The sequence below is a fragment of the Lolium perenne genome, chromosome 4 (genome assembly GCF_019359855.2).
Source record: "Lolium perenne isolate Kyuss_39 chromosome 4, Kyuss_2.0, whole genome shotgun sequence".
NCBI classification, from domain to species: domain Eukaryota; kingdom Viridiplantae; phylum Streptophyta; class Magnoliopsida; order Poales; family Poaceae; genus Lolium; species Lolium perenne.
In genome coordinates this window covers 241,507,267-241,528,566 of record NC_067247.2, presented here as the reverse complement: position 1 = coordinate 241,528,566, position 21,300 = coordinate 241,507,267, and positions in this window count along the sequence as shown.

Below are 21,300 nucleotides of genomic sequence, written 5' to 3'. Positions count from 1 at the left end.
TGCTCTCCCTTTTCGCAGTTCATGTGCTTATCTCCTACCGGTTTATCTTGCTTGCCATGAAGCCGGTTTGCGGACAGCAGCAGAGTCGAAGACTCTGGTAGGATTTAGCACACTACTAAACCGGAAAGAAAAAACATTCAATAAGCAACCGGTAAACTGAAAAAATAAACAAATTACATGCAACTTAAGTTGGGGTAGTCCCCGAGATTCATTCAAGGTTCCGGCATCTTTTATTCATAGCATATAAGGTACAAAAAGGAACTTCTTACACCACCAGTTCAAGAGTAGAAAGGGCGCAACAGAGCTACGTTCCATGGACGCTTGCTCTCCTCTCCGGACCTGTCCGCCTTTCCTTTCTTCCACTCCTGTGCATCGATCAAGTAGTATGCATCATTGTGAAGCACCTTGCTTACAATGAAGGGACCTTCCCATGGTGGCAAGAGCTTATGCCGGCCTTCAGTGCGCTGCACTAGGTGAAGTACCAGATCTCCTTCCCGGAAAACTCTTGGGTTAACCTTCCGGTTATGATAGCGTCTTAGGTTTTGCTGGTAAATGGCTGTTCTTGCCAAAGCCAGCTCTCTTGCTTCTTCCAGCAAGTCGACATCATTTTCTCTGGCCTCTTTGACCTCCTGCTCGGTATAGAGCTGTACCCTTGGTGAATCATAAATGATATCGGTTGGTATCACCGCTTCTGCTCCATAAACCATGAAGAAGGGAGTGTATCCGGTAGACCGGTTTGGGGTTGTTCTTATACTCCACAGTACCGATGGTAGCTCATCGAGCCAACACCCCGGTGACTTTTCCACCGCATCAATGAGTCTAGGCTTGATACCGGAAAGCACCAAAGCATTCATTCTTTCCACTTGGCCATTGCCTTGTGGGTGTGCCACTGAGCACAAATCCAGCCGGATGTTGTTGTCTTCACAGAACCTTTTGAACTCACCTTGAGCAAAGTTGGTTCCATTATCAGTGATGATACTGTGCGGGTATCCATATCGCAAAATGACATCTTTTAGGAATTTCACCGCTGTATGCCCATCACACTTTGCGATAGGTTTTACTTCTAGCCATTTGGTGAACTTATCCACCATGACCAAGATGTGAGTCATGCTGCTTCTTGCAGTTTTGAATGGGCCAACCATGTCAAGGCACCAAACAGCAAATGGCCATGTTAGTGGTATTGTCTTTAAACCGGATCTTTGGGGTATGGTTTTGCTTGGCGTACCTGGCAGCCGTTGCATTTTCTTACCAAATCCTCAGCGTTCTCCAAAGCAGTGGGCCAATAGAACCCATGCCGGAACACTTTTGCTACCAAAGCCCTTGATGAAGCATGATGCCCACATTCTCCTTGGTGAATTTCCTCAAGCATTTCTTTTCCTTCCTCCGGTTCCACACATCTTTGAAGGACACCGGTAACGCTTCTCTTGTACACCTCACCATTGATGAATGTGTAAGCTTTGGACCTTCTTTGTATCCTCCTTGATTCATTTTCGTCAGCCGGCAAGGTGCCGTTGATCAGGAATTCCTTAATAGGTTTAACCCATGACGGTATCTCTCGAACCAGAAACACCGGTGCATCTATTTCCATGCTATCCACCAGCATCATTTCTTCCGGTATGGGTACAGCAGTCTCCGAGCTTACCGGAGCAGTCCCCGAGCTTGCCGGAGCAGTCCCCGGGTTCCCTTCATCGATATCCATGGGTACTACATGTGACTCTGGTACAAAAATTGATTCTGACTCCGGGCTTGGTTTGATCGATGGCACTCTTAGGTGAGCCAAAGCTATTCCGGGAGGAATTTCTTGCCTAGATGAGCCCAGCTTGGACAAAGCATCCGCGGCCTCATTTTCTGCTCGCGGCACATGGTGAAACTCACACCCTTCGAAGAATCCGGCAATCTTTTGCACGTGAAACCGGTACGAGGCCATGTTGGCATCTTTTGCGTCCCACTCTCCGGAACATTGCTGTACCACAAGGTCTGAATCTCCATAGCAAATGATCTGGTGTGCACCGATTTCTTTTGCGACCTTAAGCCCATGGATCAAAGCTTCATATTCAGCGACATTGTTTGATGCCCTGAAATGCACTTGTAAAACATACCGGAGGTGATCTCCTTTTGGGGAAGTGAGCACCACACCGGCACCTAGACCTTCCTTGAGCTTGGATCCGTCAAAGTGCATCTTCCAGTATTCTATCCTCTGATCTGGCGGTTTGTACTGCATCTCCGCCCAATCAACAAGGAAATCAGCCAAAGCCTGTGACTTTATGGCATCTCTTCTTTCATACACTGGCACGTATGGTGATATCTGGATTGCCCATTTTGCAATCCGGCCGCTGGCATCTTTGTTGCACATGATGTCGGAAATTGGTGCTTCGCTCACCACTTTCATGGGGTGCTCCTCAAAGTAGTGCTTGAGCTTGGTGGCGGCCATGTACACGCCATAAGTCATTTTTTGGAAGTGAGGGTAGTTTTGTTTTGATAGGGATAGCACCTCGCTCAAGTAGTATACCGGCCTCTGGACGGTTTTTTCTTCCTCTTCTCTTTCAACCACAACCACTACACTCACAACCCGGTTTGTTGCTGCTATGTATAACAGCATAGGCTCTCTTTCTAGAGGTGAAGCCAGTATAGGCGCTGTGGCTAGCATCATTTTTAGCTCCTTAAACGCTGCGTCTGCCTGAGGGGTCCAGGCATTTAACGTGTCGGATTTTTTCATGAGAGCATAGAGTGGCAGAGCTTTTTCTCCCAACCTGCTTACAAACCGGCTTAGCGATGCCAAGCTTCCGGTAAACTTTTGCACATCTTTTAACTCTCGAGGGATAGCCATTCTTTCTATTGCTCGGATCTTTACCGGATTAACCTCTATGCCCCGGCTTGATACTAGGAAGCCGAGCAGCTTGCCGGCGGGGACACCAAAGGTGCATTTTGCCGGATTGAGTTTCATCCGGAACCGTCTTAGGTTATCGAATGTTTGCCGGATGTCATCGATTAAAGTGTTCTTTACCTTAGTTTTTATCACGATGTCATCCACATAGACTTGCACATTTTTTCCAATTTGATCAAACAAGCATTTTTGCATACAGCGCTGGTACGTTGCACCAGCGTTGCGCAACCCAAAAGGCATAGTGACATAGCAATAAGCCCCGTGCGGGGTAATGAACGCAGTTTTTATTTGATCTTCCTTTTTCAAGGGAATTTGGTGGAAACCGGAATAGGCATCCAGGAAGGACAACAACTCACACCCAGCAGTTGAATCAATCACTTGATCGATTCGTGGCAAAGGAAAAGGATCTCTTGGGCAAGCCTTGTTCAGGTTGGTGTAGTCGATGCACATGCGCCACACCTTCGGAGCTTTTGCCTCCAGGTTCTCATCTTTTTTCTTTTCAACCATTACCGGATTGGCCAGCCACTCTGTGTGCGTGACCTCCACAATGAACCCGGCAACTAGCAGCTTGGTTACCTCTTCCCCTATGATCTTTCTTCTGTCTTCAGCGAACCGGCGCAGTGGTTGCCGCACCGGCTTGGCATCTTTCCGGACGTTTAGAGAGTGCTCAGCCAGCTCCCTCGGAACACCTACCAAATCATCAGTTGACCAGGCAAAGATATTCCGATTCTCACGGAGGAAGCTGACGAGCGCGCTTTCCTATGCTTGGTCAAGGCCGGCACCGATACGAATGGTGCGCTCTGGGTAAGCCGGATCCAACACAATGTTCTTTGTTTCATTGGTTGGCTTGAATGCCGGTGTGCCCATGTTCTCACTCATTGCCGCTAAGCTCATTTGCGAGGATTGAGCCAGCGCAACAGCTGTCTGCATTCTTTTCTTTTCCTCCGCGATCACCAGCGATTCTGCTAGGTTTGATCCGGCAGATGCTGTTTCCAGTGAGATCTTATAGTTTCCCACCACAGTCAATGGCCCACGAGGTGCCGGCATCTTCATCTTGAGGTAAGCCGTATGAGTGGTGGCCATGAAAGCAGCCAACGCCGGTCTCCCCAGCAATGCATGGTAGGGGCTGTCTAGATCCACCACCTCAAACTCCAGATTTTCCACCCGGCAATTGTCACGTCCTCCAAATGCCACGTCCACCCGAACTTTTCCTATCGGGGCACAGGACAAGCCAGGAACAATCCCGTGGAACGTTGTGCGTGTTGGCTGAAGCATGTTTTCTGTTATGCCCAGCGTTTGCATGGTGTGCTTGTACATGATGTTGATGCTACTGCCATTGTCTATCAGCACCTTGCTGAACTTCACTCGAGTTTGTGGCCCTTTCATGATCGGGTCCACAACAAGAGCATATCCACCCGGATTAGGCATGATCTTTGGGTGATCCTTGGATGACCAGGTAATTTCCTGATTGGACCACATCATGTACTTGGGAACTGCCGGCATCACAGCATTGACCTCCATGGAGCGCCGGTGTACACTTTGCCGGTCTGTTGGCTCAGTGACAAAGACAACACAGCACAGATGCGGATCTTCGTAAACATTCCGGCCTAAAGGTGCCGGTGGAGGTGGCTGGTTATCATTTTGCTCCACCCGGTTAACTTGCTGGTACTGCTGCCGGTTTGGCTGCACCGGTAAGGCGTTTGCCCCGGTAAGTGGTGGTGGTGGCGGTAGCTGTTGTTGCTGCTGCGGCATGTCTTGCGGTGGCCGCGCATCTTTCACTGTTCCTTTTTGCATCAAGTACTTGGTCCAGGTGCAATCCTTTGTCAGATGGTTTGACGGATGTGCCGGATTCGGCGTGTGCCACCGGCAAGGTTGATCCATGGCAGCTTCCATGGTGTATTTTGCGGGTTCTTGCCAGTTCTTCTTCTGGACCCAAGGTTTCTTTTCCACCCATTGTTTCTTAGGACCTGCCCATGGCTGCGATCCGGTTTTTTGCCTCTGGCTGTCGCTGGCCTCAAAGTTTTCCTGCACAGCAGCAACTTGCTGCGGACCGTACCTTCGATCCGGAAAATCTTCTCTTCTTTTGTTATTCCGGTTGTCCCGGTGCTGTTCGTGGCGCAGCTGTTCCGGCCCGGTTGTCTTGCCGGCTGCGTTGGGTCTCCCAACGCATAGCTATCCGCCACACGTATCATTTACTGCCAACGTTGTCGGCATGTTGCGCTGCAACTTTTGCCACAACGGTGAACCTCTTCTGCATCCATCGCTAAACCAAGCAATGGCTTGTGCCTCGATTACCCCTTCACGGGAGTTCCTTGTGGTGTTCCACCGGGCAGATAATCCCGGTCTGTTTCGTTCGGACGCTGCACACACAGCAAGTTGCTGCGGCCTGTTTGGCCTCTGATAGGTGCTGCTGAAATTGCTCACAAAGGCCTCCTCAAAATCCAGCCAGCCATTTATGCTTCCTGCCGGCAAGTTGTTTAGCCAGATTCTTGCCGGTCCAACCAAAAACGATGGTATGATTCTCACAGCCCAATGCCGGTTTCCTCCTCCTGCTACGGTTCCTCCACCGCCTGCAACGTATACCGCGGTCACGTAATCCGCGAGCCAATCTTCCGGCTTTGTGGTGCCGTCATACGTTTTTGTGTCACGGGGCAGCATAAAGTTGCGAACTGGTGGTTTTTCTTTCATGATCCTTGGGCCAAAACACTTTGGACCTGGAGGACCTTCCTCCTCGATCATTTCTGACAAGTATACTCTATCCAGACGGTGCCTCGCATCCCGTTCCGGTAAGTATCTCTCTCCCAAGCGTTCTCCCAACGGGTTCCGGTATGCTGCCGGTCTGGTGGAATCGGCTTCATCGTAACATTCCGGTACCGCGGCCCTTGCCTGCCGGTACCTTGGGGGATCCATTTCCTCCGCGTCATACGCTGCCCTTGCAGCTCGATAGTTTTGCCCGGTCTCATATCTACCGGCATGATTGTTTCCGGCATAGCCTCTGGCGTAGCCTCGCTCTGCCCCTTGGCTTTTTCTACCGGCATCGTGTTGCCCGGCTTGTTGCTTTCCGGCAAGAACCGGATCGTACACGGTCATCTGCTGCGCATTCACTTCTTTTTCTCTCCTTCTATCCGGATGGGGGGACGAAGCCTGCCCATGGGATTTGCTACCGGCATTCTTTGTCGAACGCGCGGATTTTGAGGCCGCTGCCTTGTTCAGCTTAGCCAGCTGCTCAGCATTTTGCTGCTCAATGGTTTCCAGCAGCTCTCTAACACGCTCTTGCTGCTTTACCAAAGCCTCTCCGGAAAGCGACTCGCACAGCTCTACAGCGGCCTTAGCAGCTTTTATAGTTTTATCCGGGCTGCTATACTTAGGCTTTTCCACGATGCTAACAGATGCAGAGGCGCTCTTGCCGGCAAAAATCTCTTTGCGCAAATCTTGATCTAGGTTGCGAGCTTTTAGCCGGTTTTCCGGCATCCTAGCAGCATGCGCGCTAACAGAAGCAAAGCCATGGGCAGCGTTATACTCACGTACGGTTAGGTTCAGCTCGCGCTGCGCCCTGACGATGTCCTTGCCGCTCTCCAGCATCTTCTGGCGCTGCGCCTCCAGCTCCGCCTGAGCTGCTGCCGGATCGATGTTCTGCGCTATGGGGTGGCGAGGACGTTCATCGCCGCTGGAGCGGTGTCTCCGGTGGCGCGGATGATGCTCCCGCCGCGCCTGCGCCGCGCTCCAGCGGTGGCTTAGCCGCACGGGTCGAAACCGCGCGACCGGCACCTTCAGCCGCAACCTCCTTTCCTGCACCAACCACACCGGTCATCATTACCTCAACGCTGCCGGCGGCGCGGCCAGCACAAAGCCATCTTGGCGGGTCCGGTGCCACCAGCACCGGCGAGAGGCGCTGGCGAACGGGGACGGTGCCGAGGTAGACGCGGTGGCTGCCGAACTCGATGATGCGGCCGTTCTTGGGGAAGACGCCGCCGTTGGCGAAGCAGCCCGCGTTGTCGTTGATGAAGTCCATGGCGTAGATGCTCTGCACCAACGCGGACACCGTACGCTCGCCGGAGACCTCGAGGACGCCCGCCCGAATGTGAACTCCATCAAGCGCCACTTCATGCCCCACGGTGGGCGCCAACTGTCGTCGTGGTGAACGAGCAGATGCCATAGGATGGCTTAGATTGGGGCCGAATGGACGCAAGAGGATTCGGGGGAGGGTTTGCGATCAGGTGGGAAGAGATTCCGGATGGTTTCCTCAAGAACTTGGCCAAGGCCAGAGGTTGAAGAAGAAAGACACAAGGAAGAACTCCCTCTAGATCACCATTTTTATTGATTCACAAGTTACAGGCTCTGCCTTCCTACACACGCGCGTACATACTTGCTTGCCCGTGAAGAAGGGCTGCCCCCTCTCCTTATATAGGGGAGAGGGTGGCTTACACTGCAAGAAACCCTAATGGCATCTTTGACTGGACAAACTACTTTACAGAGTTACTGTACAGGGCTACTTTAACAGGCTACTGTACAAAGCTACTTTAATCATAGATGACACCGGGGCCTTCTTTTATCAGGGCTGCTGATGTCCTCCGGCTTCTTTGGACGTCACCTCTCTCTTTGGCGCTGTGGCTACGAATAAAGTTACTTTGCTTAGCTCATCCTTGTCTTCTTGCTCTGAAGAGAATCTTTGACCAGTCCTGCCGACAGGCTCTCCTTTCCGGTATCTTCTATACCGGGTTCCGGCATACCCCTTTGGGGATACCGGCTTAGCCTTGCTCTCCCGGATTCCTACTAGGCTTCCGGTAAGAACATTAAACCGGTATCCTGATGGCTCAAACCATCCGGTTTGGCATGCCTTTGGCATACCGGGGGTTATCCCCCCAACAATGTGGTATATATAAACCACTTATTTGGCTCAAAGCCCAAGCCAACGGGAATTTAAAATACGCTCTATTGCAATACCACCTAGATTACTTTATTCTTCCTCGGAGCTCTACTCCTCGTCATCATAACTCGCCTCCGCGTACATCCCTGGGGTCCATCCGGTACAGCGGTTTGTCCTCCGAACACCGTCCGGAATGAAGGTCCTTCCAGTGGGTATGTAGTCTGAATCGGATGAAGTGCCGAGACAGAGATCTGTCATGCCAAAGTAGCTAGATAAAGACTCATATATATCCCCAGTGGGATACAGCTCATCTTCTTCTGTCATCCATGGAGGATTCCTATTCACTTGACCCCTCATCTTCTTCTTCTTCTTCTTTTTCTTGGTTCCAGAACTCTCACCTACGACGTACTGGGATGTTTTGGGTAATCCCATCTCCAAATCTAAAGAAATGGAATTGGTATTTTTCTCTTCCTGCCCAAAGCTCTGGTTAACATTCTGGTTAACCGCGCCTCCTTCATCCTCTGATTCACAAGTGATGGGTTCTCCTTCATCTCCAAATGGTTCCCCGAAACGCCAACCAGTCGAATTTTCGATTGGTGACTCCGAGCAGTTTAGGTTCCTGGAATCATCTCCCCCATATCCAGACTCATATGATGCTGACACATGTGGATAATGTGGGACAAAGTTGGGTGTGAGTGGATCTTTATGGGACAACTGGTCACTCAAATCTACATAGCTGTCTAGGCTAAAGAAAGGTGTAGTATGTTGTGGTTGTGCCCTCAAATCATTCATCCGAGTTTGGATTTTATCAGGGTCCGTGAACTCAGCTAGCATGTGGTCAATCTCACCTCTCATCTTCATGTGTAAAAGGTACATCGTGGTCAATAAAGACTTACAGCTATCCATGTGCTGTGCTGCAGCTTCAGGACTTCTGTGTGCTAACACCAAATGATTCAGAGTGGGATCCTCATCTTCCTCGGCATGAGGTATATGAGAAAACTCTGAACATAGAAGTTCTACTGACTTGTGCTGCCTTATCTCAAGGATTGCCTTGAATAGGCCCATGTGGTAGGCTGTGGTGATAGTTTTGGCTTCTCCGTATGGCATTACACGACTCATCAGCAGTTTTGTCGGTAATTGGACCGATACTCTGCACTTGGCTAGGATCTCCCCATCATAGTAGGTATACTTGATAACAGGTATCCGTGGATCACAATGAAGTTCCTTCAGCATCCCACACAGGAGAGCTGTTATTGGTCCATCATAATCACCGAGCCATCCCTCAACCTTCCTCAAAGTCCTCTTAGGAAAAGTGTTCGCCATTATGGCTGTATACAAAAGCAGAATATTAGTAGTGATAATGCATCATAATAGCTATAATAAAGAATTATCGCACTAAAATATATGGTTTTGCTATTCTCATGTGAATAATCACCATATTTCTAGAGAATCCTTTACTATTTCTACTAGACTCCTACAGGTTTCATCCCTATACTAGGTTTTTCCAACCAAAGGTCGCAACATTTGCTCTGATACCAGCTGCGGTGACCCAGCATACCACTGCATGTTGTAGTATACAAGTCGTTGATATGATCTTTGCGAAGGGACTTCTTCACAATTTGCCATATCCCTCAGAGTGGTACAACAGAAACATTGCAGGTCATAACACTCCATACTTTATTACAAACATTGTCTTAACAAGTTGGTATTCTCACAGGTCCTATGAGAACACCCTAAGATACTACTTAAGTACGATTACAACTCATAACAAATATAAAGAGAGCTCAACAACTTATTTAGGTAAGTTCTACGTTGCTCGGCTCTATGATGCTAGGGTATGTCACTACTCCTCCACCTCCGTGTCATCTGGTCCGTAGACTATCCCATAGTCTACGCCTTCCACTCCGCCGGTAAGATCAGGTTCTTCGTAGACCAGCTCGTAACTTCTTCTGGTGCTCCATCGTTGATAGCCTCCACTTCCGGATCACAGTCTAGCAAGGCTGTCGAAAGAAAGTGAGTACATGGGTACTCAGCAAGTTCTTAAAAGAATAAAAAGGTGTTTGATGTACTAGCTACGACCATTGATCAGGAAATCGCAGGTCAATGCATGTTTTGAAATCATTTCTTCAAAAGGTTGCTTTTATTATGAAAACTATGCCCGTCAGTCTTCACAGGTTGATTAGAACTTCGTGGAGTTCCTTTCCTGCCGCGTTCGCAGTTCCCTTCCCGGAACAAGGAGTGACAGCCACAATTTGATACACTCTGCAGAGGTGCGTTACTTTTCCCACAAGAGATCTCACCCTTTTTGCCATCCGCAGGGACTTGCCCCCGTTCACACTTCCTTTGGTGTGAGGCCAGGTATAAAGATCCAAGCCCACACCGCCTTCTCCGCGACTGCAAACCCACCCTTTTGTCCAACCGTACACCCCCAGTAGACTTCCCCCGATAATACGGCTTTACTCACGGTGTACTCCGGACAATCCTTCATAGATCGTAGAGCCATCATCACTAATGGATGGGGATTTAAAAGGCTATCCCAACCTACGGCAGTGCCTCCAACACCCCGCCGGCTCTACCAATCCGTTGGCGTGCAGAAGGGAAAAGATACGGCTGGCTTCCCCAGAGCCATTATAGATCTCATGGTCAACGCGGTTTGTACGGCGCTAGAATCACTGGACGGCATTGGTAATTAATCCTAGGGTGATATAACCCATTGCAATGGAACCTCCACCATATCAACACATACCATGGTTCCATTGCCAGCCACATAGTCATATTCATAGTTGGAAAGTAACATTTCATTTGCGATGCAGGAATGATAAGTATATAGCTTTGCATTAAAGTAGTAGAAAATACTCAAGTTGACATGAGCAAGGGTGAACTTGCCTGTGGACTGCGAGATAGTGCAGTTCAATGCAGTTGATGGAACCTGGACCTCGGGTTCTGTAAGAAGCATCATTGTCCGGTAAGGACAATGTTATAAAATCCAAATAATGCAATCATGGATGTATTATTTTATGTTGAATCCCTATACCCCGCTGAGTTATAGCAATTTAGGGTTAAGTTTAAGATTTTATGTCTTTGACGGTAACTTGCAATTGATTTAAAAGTATAAACCATTTTACTTCACACAGAGTACAACAATTCAAAGTAAAACTATTTTTACTTGGTGATTTCCTTAATCATTCCAAAAATAATTTGAAATCATAGAGTTACCTCTATAGTTTTTGGAATAAAAAGGAATATAGTATTTTTTCTTGGAAAAATACTCTTTTCCAATAGAAATGACTTGGAATAGTAGAATTTCATTTTGAAATGTTTGAAAATAAGTATTTGAACTTATTTGAGATTTTTCCTTGAATTTTAATTACAAGGAAATAATAGTTTAAAATTCCAAGTTATTATTTAAATTCTTAAAATTCATAATTTTGAATTTGTCTCATAAATTCATTTCATATTTTATTCTTGTTAAGATTTATTTTTCATTCATTAATCCAATTTTTAATGGATTTTTATAGTTATATTTGATTTATTAAAATTTGGTAAAGTTCTGGCTTTTTATTAAATGTTAAAAGACCAAAATACCCCCCTGGACCCATATTGGGCCCAGCCCATTTACCTAAACCCAGGGACAGCCCAATAAGGCTAATCCCTTTTGGGTTCGGTGGCGCCGAACGGCCCACCTCTCTCACTCACTCGGCCCTCTCTCGCTTTTCGTCTCTAACCCTAGCCTCTCTGCGACGCCGTGGCGATGGCGTCGCCGCCATGGCCGCCGCCTCGCTCCGGCCTGCTCCGTGCTCCCCCGCCGTAGCCACCTACCAAACTAGAACCGCCGCGTGCAGATCTATCGATCTGTCTGCGTAGTTTTCCCCTTCTCTTCCTCTCCTGGCGAATCGCCTCCGTTCTGGATCTCACGGAGATTCGCCTCGACGAACTCCGGCGAGCGCTCGTCCTCGCCGACGATGGGTACGCTCCTGGGTTGACCTGGCGCGGGTGCTGCTCGCAGTACTCGTGCCGTTGCCTCAGGTGCATCTGCTACGGTGGTGTTCTGGGTTCGTGTTTGGGTTCGCCGGCATAACGTCGGCGCCTACCCTGGACTTGCAGCTGTTAGGGCCGCGCGAGCACTGCCTCGCCATGCCCTAGCTTCTGCTTCCAGGCGCAAGTAAGTTGCTGCACTTCCTCTTCCTCTTCTTCATATCTGTGCGCCTCCCCTTGTTGCTGTTCTTCTTCCTCCTCATGCTCTGTTGCTCTCTGGTGGTTCTGTAATCACGCAGAGCCATGCTATTGCTGCGCAATCTTCCTGTGCTTCTGTCTACTGCAAGCTCATGGCCAAATTACCAGTTACTGGTACTGACCCATGTTGCTTTGCTTGCTATTCATGATGTGCTTGCTTCTCTGCTGCTCCTAGCATGCTCTGTACTTGCCATGCTCTACTGTGCTTGCTCAAAAGCTTTCTATACCATGCTATGCTTGATTAAGGCTTGCTTGTGCTTACTGGTATATCATGCTTGCTTGTCTAGGTGTATTTGTGATGCATCAGTGACACTTGTGTGTGTGCCAGTGGTGCCTGTGATATGCTTCAGTGCTTCCTATGCAAGCCAATGATCCATTGGATCATTCCTTGCTTGTTGGCTAACTTCCCTGTGTAGTTTGGCTTGCTATAATTGATCCATTTGATCAATTTAATGTCAGTGATGGCTTACTGATTAATACTGTGGCTAAGTGATTCAATTTCCTTGTGATGCTGATGCTCAAGCATCACTATGCTGTTGCTTACTCAAGCTACTGGTCTTGCTCCAGTGGCTATGGTACAGTGATTAAACTGTGTTGCTTAATAGCATGCTACTGTCAGTGCTAAGCATGGATCTGTGATAAATTCATGCTTGTATTAATTAGATTATGATGAACTGCTTTTGCAGTAATGATTTAAATGACTTGCTTGCAAATGATTTGGCTATTCATGAGTGTTTAGCAAGCAAATGATTCTGAATCCATCTCTGGATAATGATGTGCTATGTTTGGCTTCCTTTTAATTGATGCCAAGTGTGATGTGACCTCAGTAGCTTTGCTACTGATTGGTTGCTCACCTATTTAGTTGGATCTTGTGGCTACTCCACCTTTGCTTGCATATTTGGGAATCATACTTGATATGAATGCCAATATGTTTGCCTGATGAAATCTAGGGTTACTGATGGTTCATAGCTTAGGATTTACTGTGTAGTCTTAGCTGCTAATCCTTGCAATTCATCTACTGGTGCTATCTGTGCATGTGATCTGGCTATGGTGTGCATCTGTGCATGTGTGCTAGTTTCTGTGTACAAGATCTGTACCTAGATGCTTTTCATTTTTAGTAGCTTTTGACTGGCAGTAATCCTTGGTGAAAACCAAGTGATGATCTACCCATATGAGCATCTGCTCATCCCATGCTTATTTCATGCATATGATGGATCAGATCCATTGGATCTGTCCAGGTATTTGGTATACCTTGTTCCAGCTCCTAGTGTGAAATATTTGGTTGATGCAGACTTGGGGTTTCTGTGCACAGCCCTTCACCTCCAGTCTCTGGTTGATCTTCTCAGGTCACCATGATTACTGGTGGCTAAGTTGGTTGTGTTGGTTTCTGTTCTTGAGTATGAACTGGATGAACTGGTGCTTGTTCTTGCTTCACCCTTACCTGGTGATTTGCATTTCTGGTCGACTGTCATGGTTCTAGGGTTTGTGTGCTATTTATATGGTCTCTACTTCTTCCCTGGCCATGACACACAAGCTCATTTACTTTATGACTCACCCCTTGCATTGCCTTGCTGTTGCTTGCCTAGCAACAGCCTTCATATGGTGAAACTTGAGCCCCTGTGGCTTGCTCAGTGCTGGTCTGCCTATGTTTATCTGGTGCTGTCCAGGATTTTGGACAAGCACAAGTGTGCTGTGACAGTTTCACTGTCCAAACTGAACTTTGTGTTATTTTGCTAACTGTCCAAACTGAACCTTGTGTTAACACTTATATTCTGGCTAGTTCTTGTTCTCTGTTTTGTTTTGCAGGTTTGAATGATGTTATGGCAAGAAGATCATCCTCAAGCCACTTAGTTTAGGTTTAGTTTAGAATTAAACTTGTAATTTTCCTTTTCTCTTATTACTGATCATTATGTCTCAATTCTTGTATCAAGAATATTATAAAGACTTTGTATTTGTGTTACATATCAATAAAGCTCAAGTTTTGGTTTATGAGCTTTGTATAATGTAATGTTTGTATTCTTGATTAAATATTGTATTTGATATTCACTTTGAATTTCAAAGTGATTTGAATTTATATCTTGTGTTTGAATTTTAAATTCATTGTTATATTGTGTGATGTTTATCTTTAATTGTTTAACACTTATCAAATGCAATCATTCCCCAAAGTAACAAGTTACAAAAGAGATCATGTCGAAATTTCCCTAACTCACATTGCCTAACCCTAAGTGCAAAATGAGAGAGAACCTCGATCCCTCTTAGGTTTAGTTGCAATAAGGCGCGAAAATTTCCCCCGTTTTGCGATGAAATGCACATCCCATTTCTAAATCTACCCTTCGTTGTTCCTATGTTCTGGGTTATTACATCATCCTTAGTAGCACCGTTGCCAAGACTTGTCGTTTCGAAGCATCACATGATGATCGGGTGTGATAGATTCAACATGTGCATACAACGGGTGCAAGCCAGATTTGCACACGCGGATACTAAGGTTGCCTTGACGAGCCTAGCATGTACAGACATGGTCTCGGAACACGGGATACCGAAAGGTAGAGCATGAATCGTATGATTGATATGATGAACAATTTGAGTGTTCGCCATTGAAGTTACATCTTGTCTCGTGATGATCGGACTTGGTGTGGTGGATTTGGTTCGTGTGATCACTAAGACAATTCGAGGGATATTGTTTTGAGTGGGAGTTCACCAAGATTTTTAATTTTGTTGAATTAAAATTTGAACTCAATTTGTCATAAATTTAGTCTAAACTATTGCAAATATATGTTGTAGATTATGGCGTCCCCATCAATCAATTTTAACCAGTTCCTAGAGAAAGAAAAGCTTAAGAGCAATGGTAGCAACTTCACCAACTGGTTCCGTCATGTGAGGATTTTCCTCGCTGGTGGAAACCTGCAATATGTGCTCGATGCACCGCTAGGTGACCCTCCTGCAGAAACTGAAACCGATGAAGTAAAGAACGTTTATGAGACTCGGAAAACTCGGTACTCTCAAGTTCAGTGTGCCATCCTATGCAGTCTGGAAGTCGATCTTCAAAAACGTTTTGAGCACCACGATCCACATGAGTTGGTAAATGAGCTGAAAGCTATCTTTGAAACTCATGCGGCCGTGGAATGCTATGAAGCATCGAAACACTTCTTCCGTTGCATGATGGAAGAGGGCAGCTCCGTTAGTGAGCACATGCTCGCCATGACCGGGCATGCGAAGAAACTCAGTGACTTGAGAATAGTGATTCCTAAAAGATTGGGGATTAATCGTGTCCTTCAATCATTGCCACCTAGTTACAAGAACTTTGTGATGAACTACAATATGCAGAACATGAACAAAGAGTTACCTGAACTCTTTGCCATGCTGAAATCTGCTGAGATTGAGATAAAGAAAGAGCACCAAGTGTTGATGGTCAACAAGACCACCAGTTTCAAGAAACTGGGCAAGTCTAAAGGAAAATTCAAGAAGGGCGGCAAGAAAGCTGTCGCGCCTCCTGTGAAGCCTAAGGCTGGCCCCAAGCCTGATGCTGAGTGCTATTACTAAAAGGAGAAGGGACACTGGAAGCGTAATTGCTCCAAGTATTTGGCTGATCTGAAGAGTGGCCTTGTCAAGAAGAAGAAAGGTATATCTGATATACATGTTATAGATGTTTATCTTACTGGTTCTCGTTCTAGTGCCTGGGTATTTGATACTGGTTCGGTTGCTCATATTTGTAACTCGAAACAGGAACTACGGAATAGACGAAACTTATCAAGGGATGAAGTGACGATGCGCGTTGGAAATAGATCCAAGGTCGATGTGATCGCTGTCGGCACGTTCCCTCTACATCTACCTTCGGGATTAGTTTTAAACCTCAATAATTGTTATTTTGTGCCTGCGTTGAGCATGAACATTATATCTGGATCTTGTTTGATGCAAGACGGTTATTCATTCAAGTCTGAGAATAATGGTTGTTCTATTTTTATGAATAATATCTTTTATGGTCACGCACCTGAGAAGAATAGTTTATTTCTATTAAGTCTCGATAGTAGTGATACACATGTTCATAACATGGATGCTAAGCGAATTAAATTGAATGATAATTCTACTTATATGTGGCACTGTCATTTTGGTCATATTGGAGTGAAACGCATGAAGAAACTCCATTCCGATGGATTACTTGAGTCACTTGACTTTGAGTCACTTGATAGATGTGAAGCATGTCTAATGGGAAAAATGACTAAGACTCCATTCTCTGGTATTATGGAGCGAGCTACAGACTTATTGGAAATCATACATACCGATGTGTGCGGACCAATGAGTGTAGCCTCGCGCGGTGGTTATCGTTATGTTCTAACCTTCACAGATGATCTGAGTAGATATGGGTATATCTATTTCATGAAACATAAATCCGAAACTTTCGAGAAGTTTAAGGAATTCCAAAGTGAAGTAGAAAATCAACGTAACAAGAAGATTAAATTTCTGCGATCTGATTGCGGAGGCGAATATTTGAGTTATGAGTTTAGCATGCATTTAAAGAAATGCGGAATACTTTCACAATTGACACCGCCAGGAACACCACAACGAAATGGTGTGTCCGAACGTCGTAATCGAACTCTCTTAGATATGGTTCGTTCTATGATGTCTCTTACTGATTTCCCGTTATCATTTTGGAGTTATGCATTAGAGACAGCTGCATTCACTTTAAATAGGGCACCATCTAAATCCGTTGAAACGACACCGTATGAATTATGGTTTAATAAGAAACCTAAGCTGTCGTTCCTTAAAGTTTGGGGTTGCGAAGCCTATGTAAAAAAGTTACAACCGGACAAGCTAGAACCCAAAGCGGAGAAATGCGTCTTCATAGGATACCCTAAGGAAATTATAGGGTATACTTTCTATCACAGATCCGAAGGCAAAATCTTTGTTGCTAAGAACGGAACCTTTCTTGAGAAAGAATTTCTCACTAAAGAAGTGACTGGAAGAAAAGTAGAACTCGACGAGGTTACTGATCCTTCTCTCGTTGATCAGAGTAGCGCATTACCGGAAGATGTTCCTGTGCCGCCTGCACCGGTAACACAGGAAGCTAATGATAATGATCATGAAACTTCAAACGAGATAGCTACTGAACCTCGCAGATCGACAACGGAACGTACCACTCCTGATTGGTTTGATCCTTGTCTAAATGTCATGATTGTGGACAACAATGATGAAGACCCTGCGACGTATGAAGAAACGATGGTGAGCCCAGATTCCAACAAATGGCAAGAAGCCATGAAATCAAAAATGGGATCCATGTATGATAACAAAGTGTGGACTTTGGTAGACTTACCTGGTAGCCGCAAGGCTGTCGAGAATAAATGGATCTTCAAGAGAAAAACAGATGCTGATGGTAATATTACTGTCTATAAATCTCAACTTGTCGCAAAGGGTTTCCGACAAATTCAAGGTGTTGACTACGATGAGACTTTCTCACCTGTAGAGAAGCTAAAGTCTGTGAGGATTTTGTTAGCAATAGCTGCATTTTTCGATTATGAGATTTGGCAGATGGATGTCAAAACGGCGTTCCTTAATGGAGACATTGAGGAAGAGTTGTATATGGTACAACCCAAAGGTTTTGTCGATCCTAAAAATGCTGACAAGGTGTGCAAACTTCAGCGTTCAATTTATGCACTGAAGCAAGCATCCAGAAGTTGGAATCGACGCTTTGATAAGGTGATCAAAGACTTCGGGTTTATACAGTGTCATAGGCCTGTATTTACAAGAAAGTGAGTGGGAGCTCTGTAGCATTCCTGATATTATATGTAGATGGCATATTATTGATTGGGAATGATATAGAACTATTAAGCAGTGTAAAAGGTTATTTGAATAAGTGTTTTTCAATGAAAGACCTTGGTGAAGCGTCGTACATTTTAGGCATCAAGATTTATAGAGATAGATCAAGACGCCTAATAGGGCTATCACAGAGTACATACCTGGACAAGATTCTAAAGAAGTTTAGAATGGATGAAAGTAAGAAAGGGTTCTTACCTATGTTGCCAGGTAAGGTCTTGAGTAAAACTCAAGGTCCGGCTACGGCAGAAGAAAGAGAAAGGATGAATCAGATCCCCTATGCCTCGGCAGTAGGCTCTATTATGTATGCCATGTTGTGTACTAGACCGGATATAGCACATGTTGTTAGTTTGACTAGCAGATATCAAAGTGATCCAGGAATGGAACACTGGATAGCGGTCAAGAATATCCTGAAGTACTTGAAAAGACCTAAGGATATATATCTTTGTTATGGAGGTGACCAAGAGCTTGTTGTATCCAGTTACACCGATGCAAGTTGGAACACTAATCCTGATGACTCTAAGTCCCAGTCTGGGTACGTGTTTATATTGAATGGTGCTGCAGTAAGCTGGTCTAGCTCGAAGCAGTGCACGGTGGCAAAGTCTTCAACTGAATCGAAATACATAGCGGCTTCAGAGGCTTCATCAGAAGCGGTATGGATGAAGAGGTTCATTGTTGAGCTTGGTGTGGTTCCTACTGCATTGGACCCACTAGTCATCTATTGTGACAACATGGGTGCCATCTCCAATGCACAAGAACCAAGGTCACACAAGAGGCTGAAGCATATAAAGCTGCGTTATCATTCGATTCGCGAGTACATTGAAGATGAAGAAGTAAAGATTTGCAAAGTACACACTGATCTGAATCTAGCAGATCCGTTGACTAAAGCTTTACCTAGGGCAAAGCATGACCAACACCAGAATGCCATGGGTGTTAGGTACCTTACAATGTAATCTAGATTATTGACTGTAGTGCAAGTGGGAGACTGTTGGAGATATGCCCAAGAGGCAATAATAAAGTGGTTATTATATATCTTTGTGTTTATGAGAAATGTTTATATACCATGCTATAATTGTATTAACCGAAACATTGATACATGTGTGTTATGTAAACAACAAGGAGTCCCTAGTAAGCCTCTTGTATAACTAGCTTATTGATTAATAGATGATCATGGGTTCGTGATCATGAACATTGGATGTTATTAATAACAAGGTTCTGTCATTGATGAATGATGTAATGGACACACCCAATTAAGCGTAGCATAAGATCACGTCATTAAGTTCATTTGCTATAAGCTTTCGATACATAGTTACCTAGTCCTTCGACCATGAGATCATGTAAATCACTTATGCTGGAGTCCCTAGTAAGCCTCTTGTATAAACTAGCTTGTTGATTAATAGATGATCATAGTTTCATGATCATGAACATTGGATGTTATTAATAACAAGGTTATGTCATTATGTAAATGAAGTAATGGACACACCCAATTAAGCGTAGCATAATATCACGTCATTAAGTTATCTGCTATAAGCTTTCGATACATAGTTACCTAGTCCTTTCTGATGGGATTTGTAGTATAGAAAGCAAAAAAATTCCTACCGCAAGAACGAAAACCAAGCCAAGATGCAATCTAGAAGATGGTATCAATGAGAAGATCATGAGACTAACCCTCGATTATTTCCAAAGCCTACGAGATTAGATCTCGTTGTTGCTGTAGTCGATCACTTGCCGCTTTCGAAAGCGCGTAGAAGATCTTGACGGTGCCACAGTTGGGCAGCACCTCCGTACTCGGTCACACGTTCGGTGTTGATAACGACGTCCTTCTCCCCGTTCCAGCGGGCAGCGGAAGTAGTAGATCCTCCTCGGAATCCCGCCAGCACGACGGCGTGGTGACGGTGGTGGTGGAGAAATCCTGCAGGGCTTCGCCGTAGCCGTGCAAGAGGGAGGAGGAGGAAGGGGCGGCTAGGGTTTGGGGAGAGGGGGCAAGGGCTGCGACTTGTGCACCTCTTGGGGCTCCCCTTGCCCTCCTTTTATAGGTGGAAAAGGTCCTTGGGTCGTCCAAGACCTGCCCCCAAAGTTTGGGAGAGTTCCAGTAGGTTTCTGTCAGCCGAAACCTACTAGAACTAGGACTCTTTTGCCAAATCCGAATCTGCTTTAGGGGAAACTTCTTAACCCTTAAGGAAAACATGGATACACCTATTATGGAACCCTACGGACTTCCTTAGACAGCCCGGGTCATCCCGGACACTTCCGGAACCTTCCAACACATTCCGTACTATTCCGGTCCTTCCAAAACCTACTAGAAGCTCCGGTCAAAACACCGGACTTTTTCCGAACCCCGGAAAATGACTTCCCATATATGAATCTTATTCTCCGGACCAATCCGGACCTCCTCGTGATGTCCTGGATCCCATCCGAGACTCCGAACAAACATTTGAACTCCATTGCATATTCCATATCTACTTAAAACGACATCAAACCTTAAGTGTGTCACCCTACGGTTCGTGAACTATGCAGACATGGTCGAGACTCTTCTCCGACCAATAACCAATAGCGGGATCTGGAGATCCATAATGGCTCCCACATATTCAATGATAACTTAGTGATCGATTGAACCATTTACATACGATACCGATTCCTTTTGTCACGCGATATTTTACTTGTCCGAGGTTTGATCATCGGTATCTATATACCTCGTTCAACCTCGTCTCCGACAAGTACTCTTCACTCGTACCATGGTATGTCATCTCTTATGAACCATTCATATGCTTGCAAGCTAATTAGATGACATTCCACCGAGAGGACCCAGAGTATATCTATCTGTCATCGGGATGGACAAAATCCCACTCTTGATCCATATGCCTCAACTCATACTTTCTGAATACTTAATCCCACCTTTATAACCACCCATTTATGCAGTGGCGTTTGATGTAATCAAAGTACCCTTCCAGCATAAGTGATTTACATGATCTCATGGTCGAAGGACTAGGTAACTATGTATCGAAAGCTTATAGCAAATGAACTTAATGACGTGATCTTATGCTACGCTTAATTGGGTGTGTCCATTACATCATTCATCAATGACAGAACCTTGTTATTAATAACATCCAATGTTCATGATCACGAAACCATGATCATCCATTAATCAATAAGCTAGTTATACAAGAGGCTTACTAGGGACTCCTTGTTGTTCACATAACACACATGTATCAATGTTTCGGTTAATACAATTATAGCATGGTATGCAAACATTTATCATAAACACACAGATATATTATAATAACCATTTTATTATTGCCTCTTGGGCATATCTCCAACAGTCTCCCACTTGCACTAGAGTCAATAATCTTGTTTACATTTGTAAAGATATAACACCTTGGCCTTCTGGTGCTTTATCATGTTTTGCTTACGGGAGAGGTTTTAGTCAACGGATCTGACATGCTCAGAAACGTATGTATTTTGCAATTCATTTGCGTCTTCACGCATCACTCATTTTCCAAATGAGTCG